This window comes from Dicentrarchus labrax, unplaced genomic scaffold (genome assembly GCF_905237075.1).
Source record: "Dicentrarchus labrax unplaced genomic scaffold, dlabrax2021, whole genome shotgun sequence".
Lineage (NCBI taxonomy): Eukaryota > Metazoa > Chordata > Actinopteri > Moronidae > Dicentrarchus > Dicentrarchus labrax.
In genome coordinates, this window is record NW_026136719.1 from 30,793,994 (window position 1) to 30,818,234 (window position 24,241).

Here is a 24,241-nt window from a genome sequence, read left to right on the forward strand (position 1 = left end):
AGATGCTGTTTATGTAGCGTCCAGATTTTTCAATGCTGTTACACATACAGTAGGGATGCACATATCCATTGTGGCTGATCCATGAATCGAGTATCAGCCAGATGTGACCAATCCACATTAAATTGTTTCTATGTCAATGTCATTATAAAAGTGTTTCCATTTTTAGTTATTCATTAAGTCATTCAGTGCCATAGCGATCCCTGGCCTCATTTTACCTTACGTATAAATGAACCCCATGGGTTTTGTAATGTGGTATACATTTTTACATTTGGAAGAAGAGAGCGCCGGTATCAGATCAGTCATCAGCATCAGCAGGTATTCTGGGTTGAACCAATGGAATCAGTATTGGGAAAGAAAGACCTTGGATCAGCGCATCCATAATCACACACTGTGATAGCAGAAATGTTTTTTATCAGGTGTTGGTGCCAGCCCCTCAGTAAAAGTAACAAGAGTTTGCACCATCATCCATCAGTTACACAAGGACAATTCCATCAAAGAGGATAAAGAAAGATCACTGTCACATGCTTCAGTAAACCTGCCACAAGACCTGATGTGAAAAACTAAGTAACCTTTTAAAGAAGAAAAAACACATTCTTCCTCTTGCAAATGAAAAGTTTAATTCATTAAAAAGACATACCAATGCCCAATTTAATGCTCTCAGGGATTTCTAAAACTTTCAAAATAAAGCTTGCATGGTTAACAGTGTGAAATGGTTTGAGTTTGGGTTAGGTTTAGGCACAAAAACTACTTGGTTAGGAAAAGGTTGTAAGTGACATTACATAGCTGACATAACATACGCTGCTTCAAAGAAATTGTTTTTGGGACATGTACAGCATTCTCCTGGGTTAGAGTCCTGTGTTTGTTTGAGCCATCCATCCACCCCACCACCTACACATGCTCTTTATACTATGTCACTTGACATCGTCAGTGGGCCACTGACAGACAAATTGCATTTGACTTGGGGTTGGACCAGGAGCTTATGTTGACTAATGTTAGCAAACTTTATGTAGATATTTCTGTGTGGCTGGCAGTGAATTTGCTGACTTGTTATACTATGTTTAAACTTCTACTACCATGTTGTAATTGCCATTTGTTGCCACAGTGCAATAAACCACACCTCAAAACTGTAAAGATTGTTCTCTACATTTCTCATCTGCTGATCTTTCATCTCAATTTTGGACCTGATTTGTGAGTGATTTTAGTTATAAACAGTCACAACAACATAAATTCATGAATTTTTAGCTCTACAGTGTTTGTTGAAAGGAATTTAGAAAATCAACAGTTAAAAAAAGAACTAGACAAAGTAGCTCAAGGTAGAATGCACAAAAATAGTAAATTAATAAGACTTGATCATAAAATAACTTTTACAAAGCACAGATCAGGTCAGAACAGAACAGACAGATGACATCTGTACTAGTACTAACTCTATACGAACCTGTTGCAACCAAATGTCCTCACTTTGAAGGACTTCCCTCATCTTTTCCCATCTGTCTGTCCTTGTAAACACAATCACCTTCTGATGACCACCTCTTCACTCTGTTCCTTCCCTATCAGCGGTAGCGAGCTAGAGACAGAGAGAAAGAGAAAGCAAAGCGGGGATGATGACGATGCTGGGGCTGGAGCTCAGTGCAAATCTCCGGGTTATCAAACTCATTAATCTACATGCCATAGTCCCCGGATGAATAATTGTGCGTTGAATTTATCTGCCAGTGTGATAGCTACAGCTCAGCTCTCCCTGCGCCACAACCGACACCACATTGTGTCTCTGCCTTGTAATTATTACACGCTTTGTCTTTGCTTGGGGTGGAGGCGGGTGGAAGGTGGGTGGTTGGGGCTGAAAACAGAAACACTTGCACCTTTCTTTTGTAGCTTTTCATGAGGAATCATCATGCCACCCCCACTGCGATGCTTAATATTACATGGAGTCCCCCCTCCTTCCCACCCTCATCCATACCTTTGCATATAAGGAATATGACAGGAAACAAAACTGAGTTATAGCTTGGTAATATAGGCATTTTACATGGTTTGCATGTATGTGTAGAGATATTTAACGACTGGAGGAGGCATTTATATTCTACATTTACACAAAGGGTTTCAAGGGTTGATTCTTATGTTTTTGAGTTTCTTACAAGGAAAGAAAAAATGTTCAATAAAGTAAAGGGATTTATTCAATGCAAAAAAAACAACAGTGTACACAAGCCAGCAACTCACACAGACTAGTGTCTCAATTTTAACACTAACCACCAACAGTGATCCTCAACACAGCCGTTGGGACACCAAAAGGGGTCACAAAATACATACAATCACAAAAACATACTCTGCTACATAACATTAATTTTATTTAGACTTTTAAGATATTCAGAATTCATTATGAAAAACACATTTTCTTAGTTTTATTTCTTAGGATGTTAAAACGATTAAAATTCAGTCTGAGAAAGGCAAATTACTTGTAGGTTAATACTGTAAAAAAAAAAAAAAAACTAAACTAAATGAAACCTATGAGAACGGTCACAACACTGACTTAGAACATAAAGGATCAGACGTGGGGACTGTCCTAGAGGTGGATAGAGATATGGTGCATAGGGGTTGAGAATTTCACCCCAACTTACAAGTAAGACCAGAATGAAAACTACCAACCCAGTGTCACAAGGAGTCAGCACTTACCGCAAAGCAACTGCTACACCCTAAGGACCCACTGTGGGCAGCTGTGGGGGACACCTCATGGAACATCAAGGACTCATGGACAACAGACTAAATGAACACTGTAAACACTCATCAGCTGTCTGTGACAAAGCTGTCTGTGTGGTTGTCACCATGAGTGACCCTTTTTCACATAGTGAGAACACACTCTGCTCTCAAGTAGTCTTGTGATCCATTTTTAAAATAAAGATATTACTTTCACACAAATTCAATCACATTTTCTTGAAGTGTTTTGGATGTTTGATGTTTTAAAGACATCTCCATATGGCCAGGGATATAATTCTAGTGGAAAAATAATAAATCCCTTTAATTTAGTTCCTCTTCTTTTTGTGACATTGATCATATGATGAGGCTTGGGAACTGTAACCTCTGTTCAAGGATGGTTGGACTCAGACAAAGTTAGTGATTATCTGGTGAACATAGTGGGGCATTAACAGCTAAGGAACCAAATATTTTTCTGAGGAGTTGGTGGAGACCAAAAACAGAGCAACAAGGAGAGTAAACTCCAAATGAATAGTAATGTTGCTCTGTTGAATGTGTCAATAGGCACTGTTAACACATTTCTCATATCAGCTTAAAATGTGTTAATATGTTCACAGCTTGTGTTAACAGTTTGTTTCCGCTGCCCCCAAGTGGCCAAAAAACAAGTTATTGCCTCACAGAGACACGGTTTGTTTGTGCGTGCGTGTGAATGATATGCATGTATGCTAAATGACAGTGTACAGACACGGCTTCACGGTTTCACTACAAACAGACACCCACCCCCACACAGCAACATGTGTAAATATCTCAAAGCTGCTTGTTGGTTCTTTTGTCTTTTTGATCTGAGGTGTTGTTTTCCAGATGAAATAAGAGCAGGGAACATAAAAGAACAAATAACAGGCTTGTTGGCAACGGCGGGTGAACACAGCAAACAGGTAAACAGACTGTGTGTATTTCCAGCTTTTAATGCTATTTATCTTCAAACAACTCTTTGCCACCCTCGCTGAGTGTGTGTATGTGTGTGAGCACAATCCTGCATTCCTCTGGTTGTCACACATAAGATTTTTAGAATGATTGTGTGTAATCCACAGCATAATCTGCATTGTCAAAACCAGTAAGTCAACAGAAGTCTAAGCCTCTGAACTCTCATTTCTCATGGCATTTGAGATGAAAATCATTGGCCAGATTTATACCCACAGTGCAGTGGTATGTGTCTTAGCCTGTTGAATTAACAAGGTGCCTCTGATGGAGATTTTAACCACCAACACACGCTGCATTTCCATCCATCTGTCAAACAGATTTTTACGACATATACTAAACAAGCTTTGTTTATAATATGGCACAAACACACACACACACACACAAAAAAAAAAAACACAGAGATGAATGACAATAAATCTGTTTCCTTATAGGGAGAAAAAACATGAATCAGAAAGAGGAACAGTTTAGCTGTAGCTTTTGGGTTAATGTTGGATATGTTTCATGCTGAACAAAACAAAGAAATACATTGCAATGCAAATGTGTTAACTAATGGCATTACAGCTATAATGGTTTAGTGTGTGTTCAACAAACTTCTTTACTAATCCATAGTGAGACTGATCATAGTGAGTGTTGAAACTCATTTTGTGATCATGCTTATCAGATAAGTCAATAATGTGCTCTCTCTCAAAAGCAAAGGCAGGATTGTGATGTTATGTAAGCACCACAAAACCTCTTATGCTTCCTTCCAACATACAGATTCAAAAAGGCAGGAATTCTCTAGCCTGTCCATAGCTTGATGGATATAGCATTCCATATGTTACTATTTCCCTAGTTACCCAGCAATGGGTATAATCACCATCAAGTTATTTTTGTGACCTTATAGGTGTCTACTTCCTGGCAGAAATGATAACATGTTTGCCCACATGCCAATATTAATCTAATATTTCCATATATTATGCATCCAATAAGACTGTCCCGCCAGATGGTGCCATTCTTTGCTCTTCTTTCAAGAAATACTGTCCAGTTTTAATATAACTGTTCCTAGCAGCATCTGATTAATCTCTATGGTAGCTGCCATTATTGTTGAACGAACAGCGTCTTCTTGCTGCACCTAGCGCCCACCACCACAGCTGCCAGTACACTGGTTGGTCCAGAACCATTGTATTGGCTACAAACGATCTCACGAGTCTGCCTTGGTATTCACCTGCTCTTCTTCTTCTCTGGAATGTATGTTAAGTACACAGCACAGGCTGTGACCAGTGGCCAGCACAGTCTTTGGTCATACTTGATCTAACACATTGGTTTCACCTCATGCAAACATTGTATTTTCCCGGGCAGACAAAAAAAGTCTGTGGGATTGTGAAAATACCTTTAAAGATACTGCCTGCTGCTGTGATGATCAAAAAATAACTGATTGTTGATAATTGAGTGGTGAACCCGATGTGACCAATTCCCAGGGTAACATGGTGCTGAAGTCATCAATGGGGCTTTTCTGCCACAAGCTAAAGCAAAAGCATGCTTCTTGATATATGATATACTGCTTCATCCCAGTTGGGCAGTAGTTTCCCAAGGAATATGATACCACGCCTTGTTTTACTTATTCAGTGAGGCTTTCATTAAGTTAATTAATATTGCAGATAATTGGGAAGGCATTGACTACAACAATCAGCTTTTCTTCCATGTTGTTTGAAGTTGTTAACATAGCATAAAAACGACTCAATTACACAGGCAAATAAAATCATGATTATGATTGGGTTGTTGTTCCTATGTGTCTGACATGGATCAAGAAACATAGTTTTTAGGTTCAAAAGTTGGGTTTATGGGGTGCCTGGATAGCTTACCTAGTAGAGATGGTGCCCTTAAAAGAGGTAATTAAAACATAACTCTACTGACAAATGAGGCTAACAAAATGTTACCTCAACTAACAGACCTAACAGAATGAGACATGAGGGCAGCACATATACTGGCTGATCAAACCAATAAATACACACAGGGGAGGACAACATAGACAAAGACTAAAACTTAACACAAAGAAACACTGGTCCCCATCTGCTGTCAGAGCTCTTGGTATGGCACTTGACTTGGACCTCTGCATAAAACCAGCAGCCATGTGATTTAAAGACTAATTAAGATTAAAAGATTGATTAAGAAATGATAGACCTACCAGCAAATTGACAAAACAATGTAAACTTGATGTGTGCTAATCTAGAAAACATGACGGTCGATGGTCGGTTGGTTGTATTAAGTGTCTGAATTTGACACCAGAGACTGGTTCCTATTATGCGTCCCACCAACAGTCAACCAGTCAACGCTGTTTTTTTAAAGCATGACTAAGATTGGTCCCTACCCTTAACCAAGTAATTCAAATTAACTAAACATAACCAAACATTAACCATAGATGTGCCAGATCAGAAAATGTTTGTGTGTTTTGTTGTATCACTGTGTGGTTTAGAGGCTCTATCAGGGTGCATGTGTGTCAGGGTGTGTGTGTGTGTGTGTGTGTGTGTGTGTGTGTGTGTGTGGTGTGTGTGTGTGTGTGTGTGTGTGTGTGTGTATGTGTACAGCAGCCTGAAGCCAGCTTGTCCTTGAGACAACCTCAGATTGCAGATCTGACTCAAAGACAGCATTGTGTGTTTAATTTGTTTTTTACCTGCTGGAAGGTCATCAAGCCTGGAACAAGTTTGGTGGAAGGTTTGGGTGGGGATGGGGGTTGGTGAGCATTTCCACTGATTATAAAAGCCTAAACAGATTCTCTCCCAATGTCACATTTATCATTTTCAAACAGCTAATATGTTCGGATGAAACAGAAAAGGCTGGTGACCCTACCCTGCTGTTCCAGCGGTGGACAGAGCGGACGATGGAGGGAGCGAGGGGCAGACACGGGTCAACCTTCAGATTTGCCCGGCATTGTCCAGAGAAAGAAAGAGAGAGAGGGAGAGAGAAAGAGAGAGAGACAGAGGAAGAGAGAGGGAGAGAGAAAGAGAGAGGGACAGAGAAAGAGAGAGAGAGAGAGGTGATGTATTTTAAAAAGCTCTCCTGACCTGTAGGCACCCAGTCGAATGTTTGCTTAAATGGACAAGCCATAGTTTTAGAATGTGCTTTGTGTAGCAGATTTTGAAATGCACTATTCCATTTCAAAGGACACATGTGTACATCACACACACTCTTTCTCTCTCTCTCACACACACACACACACACATACACACATGCCTAGGTCCACACAAACACACACTTATTGAAGCTGCATAGGGCATTGGTGTCAGCCTGAAGGTTTCTGGCAAGGTCCTGTGGATAATTCCCATTCACCTTGTCCGGGGTCTGTGTGAACACAGAAGTGTGTGTGTATTATGTATGTGTGTGTGTGTGTGTGTTTGGACACTTCTTTTGCTGTATCTGTGTGTGATCTGACTCATTTTTATGAGACAGAAGTAGGGAAAACAGAAGAAGTTTTGGAGGTCACATACAAATCACAGTCTCTACCTTGTACTGTGTTTGTATGTGTGTGTGTGACTGCATCTGTGTGTGCGTGCGTACTCCAATATAGTAGCAAATTGAGGAGAGCGTGCTGTTGTGACTACAGGTATTTGTGGAGACTGTCTATATGCAAATGATAAAAGGATGTGAACATAATGAGCCGGCATTGAGAAAGACCACAGGTCTTGGGCTGTTTAGAATGAGGTAGGAGCAAGTAAGAAAAACCTCATGTGGCTGCAGTGGAGAATGCTGGGACGGCAATATCCGGCAGGTCCAGCTGCCTTTTTTGTGTTTGTTTGTGTGAGGACACGTATGTAAAGGACAGACAAAGTAAGAGAAACACCCCACTACTGAATATGTTTTCTAAACCGATTAAACCTGCTGGGCAGCCATTAGCAATGTTGGAATCTAGCAGGAGATGAGTAATCTTGCACAGATCCACCTGCTAAAATCAGTGCATAAGCAATCACAACATTGTTCTGTGAAAAAAGAAAAGTCTCACTGTGGAGCTTAAGGTCCTACTGACATACATCAGCAGACGATGATGTATTAGTTGTGGTATTAGACAATTAGGAAATATTAATACAGCTGCCAGTGACATATCATTAGAGCAATAGTGTACTGTGACAGAAATAAAGAGGGCATTTTTCAGTAGGAAGTTTTATGCTGGAAAAAATTTCTTTCGAAGGCAAAGTGGTCCAGAAGTGAGATGGGAAACTGTCAAGAGGACGTCAGAGGAAAGGAAAGTATTATACAGAAGGTGATGTTACATGGCTGAGTGGTACCAACAACTAAGTTCACAAAAAATCTAAACATTGTAGACCAAGGGTCTCAAACGTCTGTCCTGGGGTCCATCCCTTTCCCTCCATCCACGACTATTGCAATTTTAACTACCCCTTCATATACAATTACAATAAGACTGCATGCAAACAGTTGGTAAGAAGAGAGCAGATGTGAGGCCTTCATTTGTAGTTGAGCTGCGAGCAACACAGGTGGTATAACATGATGATATAAAAATTTATAGAAACTGCTGTTTGCATTTATTTTGTTAAATATTATTTTAGTAATGGAAATATCTTTAAAATATTGTGCTTTCATGTAGCTGAACATTGAAGTGGTCCTCCTATGAGGTGACAGCAGTGACCCCCAAGCCAGGTTGAGATTGAGAGCCCTGATACAGACTATTTCCAGGCCCGTTGCAGTCACTGTGGGCTGTGGAGAACACACTATCTGTACATGACTCATACAACAGGCCTGGGATTTTTTGTTCTTGCCTAAGAGAAAATACTAAATACACTCAAAAGTGGTAATTGCGGCACTTTCTCTTAAATCATGTGGACTTGCCACTTAAGAATAAATCTGTTCATACAAGTGAGGCCAACTAATCTTCCAGCTAAAGATCTAGATGGATGTGACCTGCAGCAGGACTCCTTATGAGCTCATTACATGGACCCAAAGCTGGACACACTTGCTGGCTGGTGATGAGAACTGGTGAGAAAGTGGAGGAGGGTTGCATGGGTCAATCAAACACTGAAATAGGAGCTGACAGCTGCCCAGAAAGGAATAGATGGGGATTCTTACAGCAACAAGATGGATACGCCTTTACAATAATGGGTTGTCTTTTCATACTGGTTTCAAGTTATTTTTATACTGTACTGATATTGGTTTGATTTGAAGGTATAGGAAATCACTCTATACATTTATTGCACCCTATACCTAGGGAAATGATTGGCAGCAGTGTAAAGTGTATGTAATTAGTTAATAGGCTAAAACAGAAAGCTGGGTGTATTATTAGGTATTATTAACTCAAGCATTGATCATCTGGATCAATTCAAACAGCTGGCAATGCAGAACAGTAATCATCCCAAACTTCTGAATTATGGCTGTCTGCTACAGTACAGATCCACCATGTGTATTTAATAGCTTACACAGACAAATTTGGTGTGGTTGAAGAAAACTGTTTTTCTCCAAATGTAAACCCATCTGGACGTATTACTCACACTGATTTTCACTGTGCTCCAGCTTGTGAGCTCCTCATGCAGGTCATATACTTACATTGGCCTTAGTTACAGCTGGCTTCCAAATGGCCATGACTAACCGCTTTTCTTAATGTGGCTTTGAACCCATTCAAACGCTTTAAATTAGTCGCAATAAAGATGTACAGATACGGGTCGGATTCGGAAATTGGTTTTAATTTAACTACATTGGTACGCAGACCCGGTTGACCAGTTGATGGTCCGATTTTAAAGTTATGAACCAGTTGACTAAAGCTTTGCTGCTTACAGCGTCTCCACTCTCGTGAAAGATAAAGGTCAACATCAGGGTCTCACAACGTTAGCCCAGCTTGTGAGCTCGGTACATAAACAAACATGTCTGACATGATTTATAGTGCACCTTCAAATCTAAACTCAAAAGTTTGGAAGACATTCAGATTCTGTAAGAATGAAGGAAAGTTGGACAATTCTAGTCATTTGTAACATCGGTTGGACAGCAATGAAGTACAACGGTAGCACGACAAATCTTAACACTCACCTGGCGAGATGGCATGGTGACACCTATGCAGGCGACGAGGAGTCTGTGGATGATGCTAATGCAGCTAGCACAAGCAATAACATAGACATTGCATTGTACATGGGATTTTTATGATCGCAATTGTGCCTCTAATGCGTTTGTGTCCACTTCCAATGTATCTACTGTTCTGGTATTTTACATTTACACAGGGTGTGTGCATGTCTTTGTGACTCATTGCATCAGTGTGGAGCACTGGGAACAGGCTCATCACTGCTGGGTATAAGAGGACATGGTAGTGGTGAGAGCAGACAGAAGGTAGGGCAGGGCAGAGGGAACGGGGGGGAATGTGGGTACTATCTTAAGTGTTAGTGATGGACTAGACAATGGAAGGTGATGTAGGATTTAAATCAACTCTTTCCTCTCTGCAGCACTAGAGGCTGATGGGAGAGGAAATGGCTCTGTGATGCCATCCGCTGTAATCCTGCTAGTCGTGAAGCTCCGTCTGTGTGTCTACTTGTGTCTCTCAGGTTTTCTTTTTCTCTCTTGTCTAACTTTGTGGCATGGCAGGAGACTAAAGATTAGAAAGTTTTAACCGAAGGTTGACGGCTGGATCCTCTTACAAACTGAATGAGTAATGCTCTTCCCTTAACAACGACTGAAGGTGCTGAATCTCTCACTTCCCAGTGGCCAGCAGTGGCTGGCATCTCCAAGTTGGAACATGTGACACAGTGTGAGTGAGGAGGAGAAAGCAAGGATCAAGCATCCACTATCACCTTAGTAAAATCCTTCCCTCTGTACCCCACTGCTCTCTCATTCCTGTTTTTCTCTCCCTCCTTTGTAGACGCTTACGCCATAAAGTAGAAGCTACCACCAAATTTCTGCACAATGCATCATCCTGCAGGTTTTAGTAATTTATGAATGCTACCCAGTAGAGTGGAGTTGGTCTGGCATAGTAGTAGTTTAGTTCAACATTTACCTGAAGTTAGATGCACACTTTCATTCTGATTGAAGATTTCAGAAGAGATAGAACTGTTTACATGGGATGTGATCTAATATGGTTTGGTGTTTAGATGCATTTAATAGCTGTGTGATATGCAAAAGTGAAGATTTCACACTATAGAATTTTTTTTTTCAACACTTTGGTCTATCCTGTCTTCGTTAGACTTGTTTGAATAGGTTTTTTCTTATTTTCCTACTGTTTAGCCAACTAACTGTCGTTAGTTCTTTAAATGCCCAGTGTGTAACATTTAGGAGGCTCTACCGGTAGCAATGGAATATAATATTCATAGGTATGTTTTTGTTTGTGTATAGTGACCGCAATATCAGAATCATTGTGTTTTTGTTACCTTAGATTAGAACAAGCTGTTTTTATCTACAGACGCCACTGATTGCCTTCCATGGCAGCCGCCTGTTGAACCACCATGTTTCTACAGTATCCCACTGACTGTAGATTGGGCTGTTTGCATTTTTGGTGTGTTTCGCGGCCACCATAAAGGGTTTTCCTTGCACTTGGAGAAAGAGGGGGAAGTGAGACAGTTGTACTCTGAAACTACACTGCTAAATGCCACTATATCCTACACACTGGACCTTTAACATACTCTCTGCTAAGGTCCAATTCAAGCTGCCATTTTTGGGAAGTGGTGAAACAAGACAAATAAGTTCATGAATAGGTTATAACTACCTCTCTCCTTCTGAAATTTCTGAAAAATGTCAACTAGATTTGAGATTGTTTGTTTGTTTCTTATCCAGATAGGATATCCAGAGACAGGTTGCATGTTAATAGCAGATATACTGTAAATGGACTGAAGATTTCTGCCATTGGCTTTGTCTAATTGGTTGTGTTATGAAGCCCTACATCCTCCTCTTTTGTGTATTGTGTATTCATACATAAAATATCGTTGCATGTTTGGTCTCTCATGTAAAAAAGTGTTCAGCTCTGCCTTAAAGGAAGACACAATTGGATTGTTTAGCCAGGAAAGAAGTGAGATAAAAAGAAACACATATTGCAATAGAACTTCCCTTTGGGTCCTGCTGAGTCCATGCTCCCTGAGCTGAAACAAAACAGTTATATCTGCAAGTCTTAACAAACTGTTCTGACAGTAAAAGAGAACACATTCATAACTCAGTAACTCCGATACATATTGTGTCTTACATGAGAAGAGATCTTGAGACAGGCAGAAATCTTCCTCTTACTGTCATAGTTATTGATTATTTTACAAGTGGGTGTATAGATACTTCAAATGGTGAAAATATTTGCCTTCTATTGAGGATCTTGCTTTGACGAGCAGGGTGAGCATGTGTGTATGAGTGTGAGAGAAAGATGGTTCTGTGATATGTTTATAATTAAACGAGGTGCTGCAGCAGTGAGTGCTGACCAGTAAGATCACAGAGTATGAATGTGTGTGTGGGGGCAGGGGAGAACAGAGAGAGGATGATAGATGACTTGGCCAGTTGTAATATCTCCATACCAGAGGGAGCTCTGTAACATTGAATATGGTCACATATGATTATCAATGTAGGACATATTAATAACCAGGAACATGCAAGCAATACAGATGAAGCTACTATCACATGTACATACCTCCAGCAAACAAGCACACAATGAGGCACAAATAACACATGTATCTTATGTGCTAGCAGCTGGAAATCCTATTCATCAGACAGAGCACTGGTCAGTGTTGCGATGTTTTGTAACAACAGTGTTTAGAAATGTATTTCTACAATATTTAAATTCATTTAACATTCATTTATAAAATATATGTTTTATGTTTTCTTATATTTTGACCTGTATTTTCAGTGACACAAATAACTTCTGGCGCACAATCAAGAAAGATTCAAATACTTGTAATCATTAAAGCCCCCATGTGTGGAATCCAACTTTGGCGCCCCTAGTGGTTGTATGAAAAAATGCAGTGAGACACAGAATGAATGAGAGTGAAAGCAAGGTTTTAATTAAGTTCAGCATGGACCAGTATCTTATAGGATTGTTCAGTTCAGTTCATCATGCATGCCTGTATGTATTTAAGAAACAAAAAAATAGTAATATGGGTTATATTCAGGCAGTAGCTGTAAGTTTACGTCAGGGGTCCCCAAACTTTTTCATGTCAAGTACCACAGGCCACTGATTTGACAGGATTTTGTCTTCTGTAGGTTCTTTTTTTATTTTTAGGTTTGAAGATGATAAAGTCTTCATTAATCAGTGATCAAAGGATCACATAACATTCAATCAAAATGGCCAGTTCTGTTTCTTCCCTTGTTGTTCTGACTTCCAAAAAATGTGATGAAAGTTAAAATATTCTATTCCTTTCGCAGAATAATTTGAAAGCTGCTATAATCACAGCTAAAATCTACACATAAAAGCAGTGGTGCTGATGCTAATGCTGAGATACCCTTGAGCAAGGTACTATCATTTGACACCAGTAGAAGACTGGTTTACTCAGCAGCTTCAGTGGTTTAATAGGGAGACAAAGATCTTTGTAAGACTCAAGTAAAAAAACAACAAAAAACAACTTGTCAGGATGGGCTCGTTTTTTTGCAGCGACAGAGACAGCGTTTCTTCATGTCTATGTATGAGAACACACATACAAGCCAGACAGGGAGACGGAGTCGACACACAGCTGTATATACTGTAAGCACATAGATCTGAGCAACGCTCGCTGTGCCTTGATCCTCTCTCCCTCTAGGAACTTGTCTGGCTTTAGCCTCAGCCTGCCTGAGCTTCTCATGAAAAAAATGACACACATGGCTCAGAACTTGCTCTCGTTCTCCGACACGCACACACTCATGCAAACGCTTAAGCACCTTTCTGTGTGTGTGTGTGGCTGCTCAGAGTTGTGGCAGGGTTGGGTTGTGACAGCTGAGTCTCAGGAGAGGTTGTGCAGATCAGGGCTGAGCTGAGAACCAGGGCCGGGCTGTATTAAAGGGGGAATTACACGACAGCAGCCCCACGTGAGAGCCTTATCTCCTGGCTGCTGTCTCTCCCACAGCCCCTTCCCCCTGGAGCCCTTGGGGAGGATACATGTCTGTCTGACTTACCCCTGACTGTCTGTCTGACTTACCCACTGACTCTGTGTCTATTTGACTTACCCCCTGACTGTCTGTCTGCCTGATTTAGCCACTGTCTGACGTATCCATTGCCTGTCTACCCTACCAACTGACTGTCTGTCTCTAACTTAGTGACTGACAATTTTGAATGTCCCAGATTAAAGTTTACTCTTGAGAGACATCTAGTGAAAACTGAGGCATTTAATTAGTCTCAAAACCTGCGCACATAAAACCAGGCCCGTGCATGTAATATGAACACAAAGAACAGTATCTGCCAGCAAAAGCATCCTTGCGAGGGAGCATTTCTCAAAAGGTACCACGAGCAAGTGGGCGGTGACGAGCACAAGCTAGAACCTCGGCTACTGCTTCACACTCGCTCACTCATCAAGTTGAGACTTTGGAGGTGGGGATGGAAGACAGTGGGGACTAGATCCCGCTGTCGCCACGTTTTCCATGACTTCAGATGGGCATGTTATTCATACGCCATTTGGTGAGGCCAGTCTGGGTGATAATATGGTAAGAATCACTCAATCTCAATCAATACATTTGTATTCTGTCTCACTGCCATTATTGTAACAATCAGAATAAAACATTCATTTTCTGTGTGATCAGCTGGTTGTGAAACATAGAATGAAAGAGAGCAAAACATGAATAAAGAGGATTTGCGAAGGTTTACGTGGGTGTACCTTCGCCAAATCGGGCGATAAAAATGGAACACAAGCTAACTGCTCTGAGCAGGCGAGCAGTGGACACTGTGAGACGCCTCATTTTTGGCACCAAGATTGTAGTTCGATTCTGAATATGCATCGCCACACCCTCCACTGCGCCTCTCCTCCCACTGGGGCGCATGACGAGTCGCAAGATACCAAACCCGCACAGCGGAAGTGTGTTCCGCACCATGTGCCAACACCAAAATAGATCCAAGACTGTGACTGACTGAATGAATAAATATGTTACTAAGTATTTTTCTCTTTATCTGTTCCTCTCTAAGCTGGAAAAAAACACTTAGCATGACTTAAAATTCTACCTGAATGACTCATACTCATACATTCAGATTGTGATCAATAACCAGCACATACTACGAGATCACCTTAAGATCATTTTCAGATTCCAGCTGAAAACCAAACACGTTTTAAATAACTGACTTGTCTTCATTCAGGATAGAGGAGGAGGAGGAAGTTTAATTCTGAGCCCATGCACACACCAAGATGTAGTAACGTGTGCTGACATGGAGATCGGCCCTGATATGTACAGGTTAGTGCAAACTCTTCGCAATCTTGAGAATGATGGTATTAAATCTTGCGGTGTGGTTCAGAATAACTTTCTGTCTCACTAGCTGGCTAACCTATTGTCTGTCTCTCTTTCCATCCGCTCCTCCGTCTGTCTGTATGCCGGCTGACTGTCATAGCAGCGAGGATAAGACTGAGCTGTTTACACCATGGTTAACGGTGAGGATAGGTACGTGTGTGTGGATAACGTGGGCGCACACACATACTCACACACTCTCAGCACTCGTGCTCCTATCACTCACTCATCCCACTAGAGTGCTTAGTGTTTCACCTCGTGCTAGCTGGCAGATGGTGATGCTATGGGCAATCACACTGCTTTATGAGAGAGAGAGACTACTTCCACATAAAGAGATCTGTGTACAACCAGCCAGACAGACTAAGCTGTTGGATGACAAAGCATTCATTGTAGGAGTAAGCCAGGAAAACAAATTGATATTAAAAAAAAAACAAAAAAAACTGAAAAACAGTAGCATTTGTTGATTGCTAAAATGCCTAAAACAACCTTTCAGCTATTAAAACATCCAGCAGTCACAGAGCAACACTAACATAGATTTGGAGTTGTGTTTTTGCCCACCTGACAAATGTAAGTCTAATATTCACTTTGCTTTTAGCTCTGTGTTTGGTCTCTATCCACTCCTGAGCTGATAAATGCTCCACTATTTGCTACAGTTGGTGCGATCTTTCTCACTGAAAACAGTGGCCTGCTGTGCCTCAAAACACAGTTGATGAGAGCGAGGAGACTTTATTGTTATTATTTGCATTATTTGTTATTGAGGTAATCCAAAAGTAACGGAAAGCTACGTTACTTTAATATTCTGATACTTGGATTAGGTTACTGACTACATTTAACAGGTAATTAATAATTGTATCAGATTCCATTTTTAAAGTAAAAAGTATAAAGTATTGACTAAATAAGCAACAATCAAAAAAAAAAAAAACGTGTGGTTGTGGTTGGATCAAATTTGACTGAGAGAGGCTAGAAGACCCACCAACATCATCCTTTGATGTAAATGTGATTAAACCCTGATTAGTGAAGAAGCACATGACATCACCATTTTTCCAGCAGAGCCCCACCCACTCCAAACCACTGACAAGAGCACAAAGGGAAAGAGGAATACAGAAATCTCTGATGTGAAGTGACCAAAACTGTTGTAACTTTGACAGAAAGAAGTGCGTCCCTGTAGAATCACAACACTTATAGTATAAGCTGATTGAGAAATAGGTTTTCATGGCCTTTAAACACAGACTCCATCTTCTTTCTTTTTTTCTAATAGATTAACTCTGTATAATTTCATTCCTCTCACACATCCTCTCTGTGCACACACATCCACAGTCTCACCATTGCAATGTATAAATTGAGACTCTTCAGTGAATGCAGGAATGTTTTTATAAATGCAACTTATGTGTATAAGTGCTGGTCTCTGTTATATTGGTGTATATACTGCACTTCTATTTATATGTTTTTGAGTATATTTTGGTGCACAGTGTATGCTGCTTTTTCATGACAGGAGCGACAGATGAATTCCCAGGTCCTGTGGGTCTTGTGCTTTAGTAGCTGGCATACTTCCTCCTGCAACACGACAATGGAGCCTCCGCGGATAGATCAGCATCTCTTCTGCCTGGAAACAAAAGCTCTGGAAAATGGCCCAGATTCCTGCACACTGGACCCTGATTGGTCCAGATCAGGTCCACTTTTATGTCTTGCAGGTGCAACATCCTTTTATTCATTTGAAAGGATGTGGCTATCTGGCATCCTGTGTCTATACACGTGTGTGTGGGTCTGTCAGTCTACAGGGATATCGACAGACACACACAGGTGTCCTTTGACAGGGCCTCTTAAACATGAAGATGCAAAAAATGAATTTAGTTAGTATTAGTTTTTTAGTTTCTGTTTAGTCCTCGGGATGAACAGGAGGCAATGGAATGAAGTCTGAAATGTAACAGATTTCAACAAAATGTAGCAGCAGGAGACCGGCTCCAACAGTGGGTGGTTGACTGTCCTGTTTTTCTTCTTTTAGAGTTTTAATAAATGTTCTTCATAAATAGTTATGGCAGATAACCCACACTGGCTGATGTGGCCTATTTATTAAGTGCCTGTGTCTCAGTTCTGCTATTATTTCCAGGTATTTACCATCGTTAGGATTTACAGAAACAAATTATTTTAAAACATTGATGAAATACTGTGCGTATTTAACTCCCTTACGGCCAGTTAAACTGTGTGATTCAACTTTTATCAACAGTATAGCCTAAACAGTGTTAGGTATTTACTGGTCTTATTCCACATTTTTCTTTTTTAAAATACGTTTTCTAGATTTACATGTTAAATGCCCCAGTTATGCTTTGGTCAATGAGTAAAGGCTGATTCAAGATCAATCTGTTAGTTACATTTGGGATGTAAGTTAAATATGTCACGTAAGTGAAATTACAGAAATTCAAATAAGTCAGTGTTTCACTCAGGACACAAACAGCAGTCTTCTGTGTTTGTTTGACCTAACCATCCACCCCAAATTCCTACATAGGGGGACTTTGTCGGTCTTTATACTACTTCAGCCCACATTTTTTTTCTCAATGACATCCACGCGTAAAATTACACCATGCACAATGTAAGTCAACACAGAGAATGAAAAGCAAAAAAGGCATCTTTGGAATAATCATGTGGGTTGTTTTAGAGAACTGTTTTTAGAAGAAGTGTCCTTTTTTGTTGTTTATATCTGAGTTTCTTCCCATCCATTTGTAACACCTAAGACCGCCTGACATCTGAGTCAAGATTACAAGCACAACCAGAAATCCTTTGGGTTGATTGTGGATTTTGCTCAATTATTTGCTGAACTTGAGTAGCACAATTTAAAATACATGAAGCTCCAGGCAGCTGTCTGGCCGAGAAAACCCAATCTATGAAATACATTCCTTGACCCCTGCCAAGTCTGCATTCACAGCACATAGGGGAACGTCAAATGACCAATGTCTCACTAAGATATTAAACATCCCAACAACATCAGTATTTTGCCAATATTTAGGGCAAAAAGAGCAAAAATCCCGTCGCCATGGTCTTGGGAGCGTCAATCGTACTGATTTACCATACGTCTCTATTTCCTAGGCAGAGGATGGCGTTGAGCATTATTCAATAGGCGGCTTCAATATCAACTGCGTCGTCTGGTGTTCAGGGTCAGGGATGATATGAGCCATCTCTGACATGATAAATGTGTTTTTCTCCCCTTGCTCACACCTTCTCAAAGAGAAACATAATAACAAAAGTTTTTTCCCAAACGGAGAAAAAAAAACTTTTCTTTCTTTCTTTTTCTGCTGTTTCCCTTCTTCAACCCCCCACCGACTCCTGTCCTCTTTCTCTTAAGACAGAGAGAGGGAAGACGGGGTGATTTGGGGGGTGTCTGATTGCTATGCATTGTTTAGTTTCTTTCATTAATGCTGGGTGCCAGTCGAGGGCTACAGATGAACAATAGCAGGGGCCCCCGGCGTGGATCAATAGCAGATTGCTGATAGTGCCCCGTCCATTCTCCACACCAGATTACATGATAAATGGGTCAGTCCATACGCAGTGACAGGCCCAGGGTGAGCAAGGCCCAGGTAAGGCCCTGCATCTGGTGGATACCACCTCCTCCATGTGTGTGTGTGCTGTTGTGTGGGTTGTACTACAAGTGTGTATTTTCAGTTATTGGGTGTTTATGTAAGAATATGTGTGCGTGTGCACATGCCGGTGCTTGCACAGAGGTCTTGTTTTTATATTTGTGAGGGAGACCACTGAAAGATATTTGGACTTGTGAGTTATATGTATTGTCTGTGTGAGACGCTGTTGCTGCTGATGTAGTTTTTGCCTCATTCAAACAAGTATGCTCAAAATTCACCACAAATGAATTTACAATAAACCAGACACATAATAGAACAAATTTGAAGACAATAAATTTAAATAAGCATTCGATATTTTGATCAGCTGTATTGGCGAGCCATTTCATGAAAGGCTTGACTTTCTTCTACTTTCAGAGCCTTTTACATCAGGCTTGTACCCCTCATAAATAGCATGAACATCAGGGGAAAATCCCCTCTGGGGACCATGAGGCACCAAAATTCATTCAATAGTTGTTGAGATATTTAAATCTGGACCAAAACAATGGACATATCAACTGACATTCCCAAAAATCCCCAGACTTCTATAAAAGGCTGTGGCAGACTAACAGCTGAAATACTTTAATACACCAGTGCCAGCACCAATGTGCCTTTGTGCACTGTTTATAAGAACATGGTGTTCTCATTTCACTGCTGACTTGGTCTGAATGGCCAGTAGACCTGCCTGAGTTTAAATTTAATGGGTTTGGCTCCATTATTGTTACAATCTGTTGAGACGTACAGTCGCTATTGCCCCGAGTGATGTTGTGATTGGCTGAACCTATGGCATAGCAGGTGAAAACAAAGCAAATTTTTCTATGCATGTGTCATTTCATTATGTGATATTTCTTTTAAAATTACATGTACAGCACTGAATACAGTGAGACTCACTTTCCATGCTCCCAAATCACAGAGTCTGTTTTGCTTTTAAATATCAGCCAACCTCAACTGCTAGAGGAAGAATAACCCTTATTTGTTGGGTAGCTAAAAGGTTTTGGCTTCCGGGTAAACAAAATGCAACTTATGATTCAGGGCTATATTTGTACTTAATATGCATAACATGTATCTCACTTTGATTCTGAATATTGATTGTATTTTATAATTTATTTTATGTGCTTTTTTTCTCTTAAACGTGGATAAAAAAATGCTTTTAATGGTTCCATTACGCAACAAATGAATGCTGTATAAATCATATCAACCTCTTCAAAATCTGAATAAACCCCACACACTCACACACATATAATAATCACCTGGTTCCACAGACAAATCATTTCACATTTCATCCACTGCAGGTGTGAATATATGAATACATGTTTACACACCTGAGACTGTGAGTGCTCCTGTATTTGTACAATATGTGTGTGTCTGCTGTTTGTGTCTTAATGGTTTTTGGCAAAAAATTGCGTGCACTTTTGTGTGTGTGCGTGTGTGTGTGTGTGTATTTGTGAATGTGGATGTATGTGCCCTTACGTATGTGTGTGTGACAGACATGAGGCACTGAACCAATGACTCTCCTGTAATGGACACAGAGAGGACTGGGGCAGACATAAGGGTCCAAATTGGCAATTTACTGTAGCTACAGTAGCACACAGTGTCAGATGGGCCTCAGTCTAATAGGGGTTAAAAACCTTAAGTGGAGAAAAGAGCAGTGCCTTGCTCAGTGCTGAACCACAACACGAGTTAAGGCAAACATACAAATTGATTCTGTGTTTGGAGAACTCCGTTCCCAATTATTTCCTCTCTTCCTGGCAATAACACGTCACTGCACCGCTGTCTGTTTTTTCTTTCTCACTTGCATGTTCAAAACAAATGCTTGGGTATTTCCCCCGTAAGCCAAGCATCCGTCATGGCATTTGTGATTTGTGTGATATTTTCCATAAAATTGATGGGAGTGAAACAAAGTGAAAGTTGCTATAATTCAAGGTCCTTTAGTAAAGCCGGGGAACACCGGTGGCTAGTTAATCTACTCATTGACATGTTGTCCTCTGGTGCGGCTGAAGGACGGTCTTTAGACTAATGACCACACATATGGCGCGTCGCCCATTTAAAAGAGAAACAAACACCTCCTGGCCATGGAAGTGTGTGAGGGCGTGGTGCAACGATGTGTGGAGACATGAAACACATGCGTGCATACTAAAGCAGACACACACACGCTTGTCTGTCTCTGTCTGTTCTCCCAGACACACAAAGTCAACACACACAGAAACAGGAAGTGATGGATGGATGGGTGGATACTAAAATAATTACCGACATTGTAATGTAAATAAATATCAGCTTGGATTGATGTACTTCTTTTCATTAGCTCTTCACTACACATGAAAACACGCTAAAGATCACCTTCTGACGCTATGTAATGATGACTTTCACTTTGTTGCAGCACCAAACACCCAAGGGAGCATCTGACAGCACCCTAACCACCCACCCACCACCAGCCAACTTACACTTCCTCATTTCTCTTTGTCCCATTGTTCTCTGCTTTCTTTCTGTCCTCTTTTTTTACGGGGACAAAGCAAGCAGACAGGCCAATACTTTAAAGTTGTGTGATTAGGTGTCTGCTGTACTCGTCCTCTGACGCTGTGGACGATGTAATTGATGGAGGGTGGAAGTTCAAGATAGATGGAGTGCTTGAGGGCTTTGGGATTTTGACAAAAATAAACTACTTTTTTAGGACAGCTGATGTGACACAATAATGGATTAAAGTGTGTGCTGTGTGTTCATGTTGTTGTCCTGCGAGGACATTATGATTACTGCCCCTTCTAGAAGACTTGGATGCATCAGAATTACTTTTTACGGAATCAAATGAATGTTATCCCATGCAAAGCCCTCACAAGTGCAGTGAAGTCGTGAAGTCTGAGGTTGTGTCTCGCAATGTCTGTCACTATGTTCTATAACATATAAGTGATAATCTCAGGTGTGTTTAACATGAACGTGTGTCCACTCCCTGTGGTGTGTGTGCTTGCTGGGATCAGTCACACAACTGACAGTCTCTGTGCGCAGCTTCTGTTCACCTTCAACACAATTACACAAACCCTCCTGTACAGCTGCTAAACCTACACTCACAGCAGCATCTTCTGTCTGTGTTCATGATGTTGGAGTACTGAGACACGACCAAATCCATGCGTAGAAATACTCACAAAAAGCCTATTGCTCTCTTAAAGGTCCAGTGTGTAACATTTAGGAGGATCTATTGGCAGAAATGGAATATAATATTCATAGCTATGTTTTCATTGTTGTATAATCACCTGACTATAAGAATTGTTGTGTTTCTGTTACCTTAAATTGAGCGGTTTTTATCTACAGAGGGAGCAGGTCCTCTTCTACTGAGTCTGCCATGTTGAACTGCCATGTTTCTACAGTAGCCTAGAATGAACAAACTAAACACTGGCTCTAGATAGGGGTATTCACATTTTCCGCACTATTATACACTAATGACCACATGAATATAGGTATGTATTCCAATTTTTGGCAATAGATCGTTCGAAATGTTACCCACTGGACCTTTAAGTTGCATAAGTTAATTATTTATGTAATTTAAAAGAAGTCAACACTGACTTTTGGTTTCACAAGAGACACAAACAGCTTGGTTGAAGTCCTGTGTTTGTTTGAGCCATCCATCCACCCACCTCCTCCATATGCAAACTTTCTGGCTCTTTATACTAAATCTAGCAGGAGCATCCATAAATCCACAAATGCTAAGGGCCACCTACAGTGTCCTATTTTGACGCAGAGGGCCACCGACCAAGCTGCAGTATCTGACGATGTGGTAGTGAGACAGGGCTGAAATGTCTGACCCAGCACACATTGGGTGAGAGACACCTTACAGACAGGTCACTATATCACAGAGATAACAAACATATAACAGGCAGATGTAAGACAATTTCCACACAGGGACAATACGTGGGCCTAACCACCACACAAAAATGCTCCAGCTGTCCAGCGACCGGAAGAGAAATAACAATAACAATGAGGCACTTTTAGCCAAAAAACATCTTTCATTTTTATTATTTTATTTGTGAATAAATAAATGCAAATAATTAAAAGAAAAAGACAAACCATAGGCCTGCGTCTGCACCTGTAACACAGCGTTGGGTCCAGTAAATGATAACAAAAACAGGACATGAAAGGTATTCAAAAATAGAAAATAGTTTCAGCAGCAGAAATCACCAAGAGTGAAATCTGAAATAACGCTGAGCACTGTGAGTTTGTTTGAACAAAGTCTCTTTAGTAAGTTTGAGCTGAGAAATTAACATTTTAACAAACCCTACACTGCATCCTCTATGTGTTTAATATTGATACTAATTCACACGACTCCCTGGCATGTAGGAGACTTAAGACATCTGCTGCAGACAGAAAGAGAGAGCCAAAGAAAGGAAGAGATCACTGGCACTGTAGGTGGAAGGCTTTGATCACCACTCTTCAACAAATGCAGCTCCCTGACACGCACACACACACTCTCTCAGATACACACACCCATAACCTGAAGAACCACAGAGCGAGGGGGGAAATGGGAGTGAAGGAGTGGGAATGATGATGAGAGAAGGTGAAAGACTGCAGGCCACTAGAATAATCCTCTAGTCTTTAATTAAAACCTCCTAATGATCACAGGGAGAGCGACAGACTGGAGGTGGGGGAGAGAGAGACGGAGAGATAAAGAGCAAGGGAGAGATGAAAAGTCATTTTTTCCTCCTTTTTTAACTTTCTTTCCTTACATCAAGACCCTTATCTATCCCCATCAGCTCTGTTCTCCTTTTTTTCCCACATGCACACTGTTTCAACTAACATTTGTCTGTAATATAACAGTAAGCAGATGAAACTCTAGCATGTACAGATGCTCACTGACAGTGGTTCTCAAGCAAGTCACAGAGACTCAAACAGACTCACAGCAGGCACCATGGACCCCCATCAGAGAGGACTTTGGAACCCGTGTGAGCAGATTTCTGTTCTCAGTGAACTGCAGAACTGTCTACACCTTTCCCATGGACATCACAGTGATTAAAGTTCCTACGTTAAGGCGTCATTTCCAATTTCTTCATTTTTTTTGCTCCATAGCTGTGCTTTAACTCTCAGCTTTCCAGGCCATTTAAGCATCTCTCAGCTCATTGTTTTAGTTTAATGGCAGCAATTTTACCATTTTGGTTCACTCGCCGCTCTTATAAACATTTTTTAGGCTGCTTTTCAGCCAACAACAACAAGCTCTGACAACCCTACAAAGTTGGTGACTAGCTGGTAGGAGAATTTGATGGAATGTTGTCCACATGGAAAGAAATACAACTCCAAATGAATGCTAATGATGCTCTACTGTCTACTGGATGTGTAAACAGGCAACTGTCTGCTAACAAGTTAGCCATTACAACCTAAAGGCCTTTACACACCGACCAATAAACCATATGAAAATGTGAAATAATGGCCTGCAAATATGCAAAACCATTCATACTGGCAGCGACGCAAATTAGTGAAACTGAATCCACACACACTTACCATAGGCCAAGCAGGACAGGGTCTGGTGGTAAAATGGCAGCAGCTTGCAGTACTATCGAGGGTTACACTGCACCCAATGGCCGACAGATTATCTCAGCTGGTCTGGTCTAGTCGGTTAAAATGTATTCATATGTTCAAACATCTGAGACACAAGACAAACA

General features: G+C 40.8%; 1 long non-coding RNA gene across 1 annotated transcript in view; it reads right to left on the reverse strand.

Moving 5' to 3' along the window:
- Positions 1-591: 591 nt before the first annotated feature.
- Positions 592-24,241, reverse strand: part of LOC127352111 (uncharacterized) — a 31,742-nt gene continuing 8,092 nt past the window's right edge. The window contains exon 2 of the long non-coding RNA XR_007881039.1: positions 592-1,564. This is a non-coding gene — a long non-coding RNA (uncharacterized LOC127352111). The remainder of the gene's footprint in view (positions 1,565-24,241) is intronic.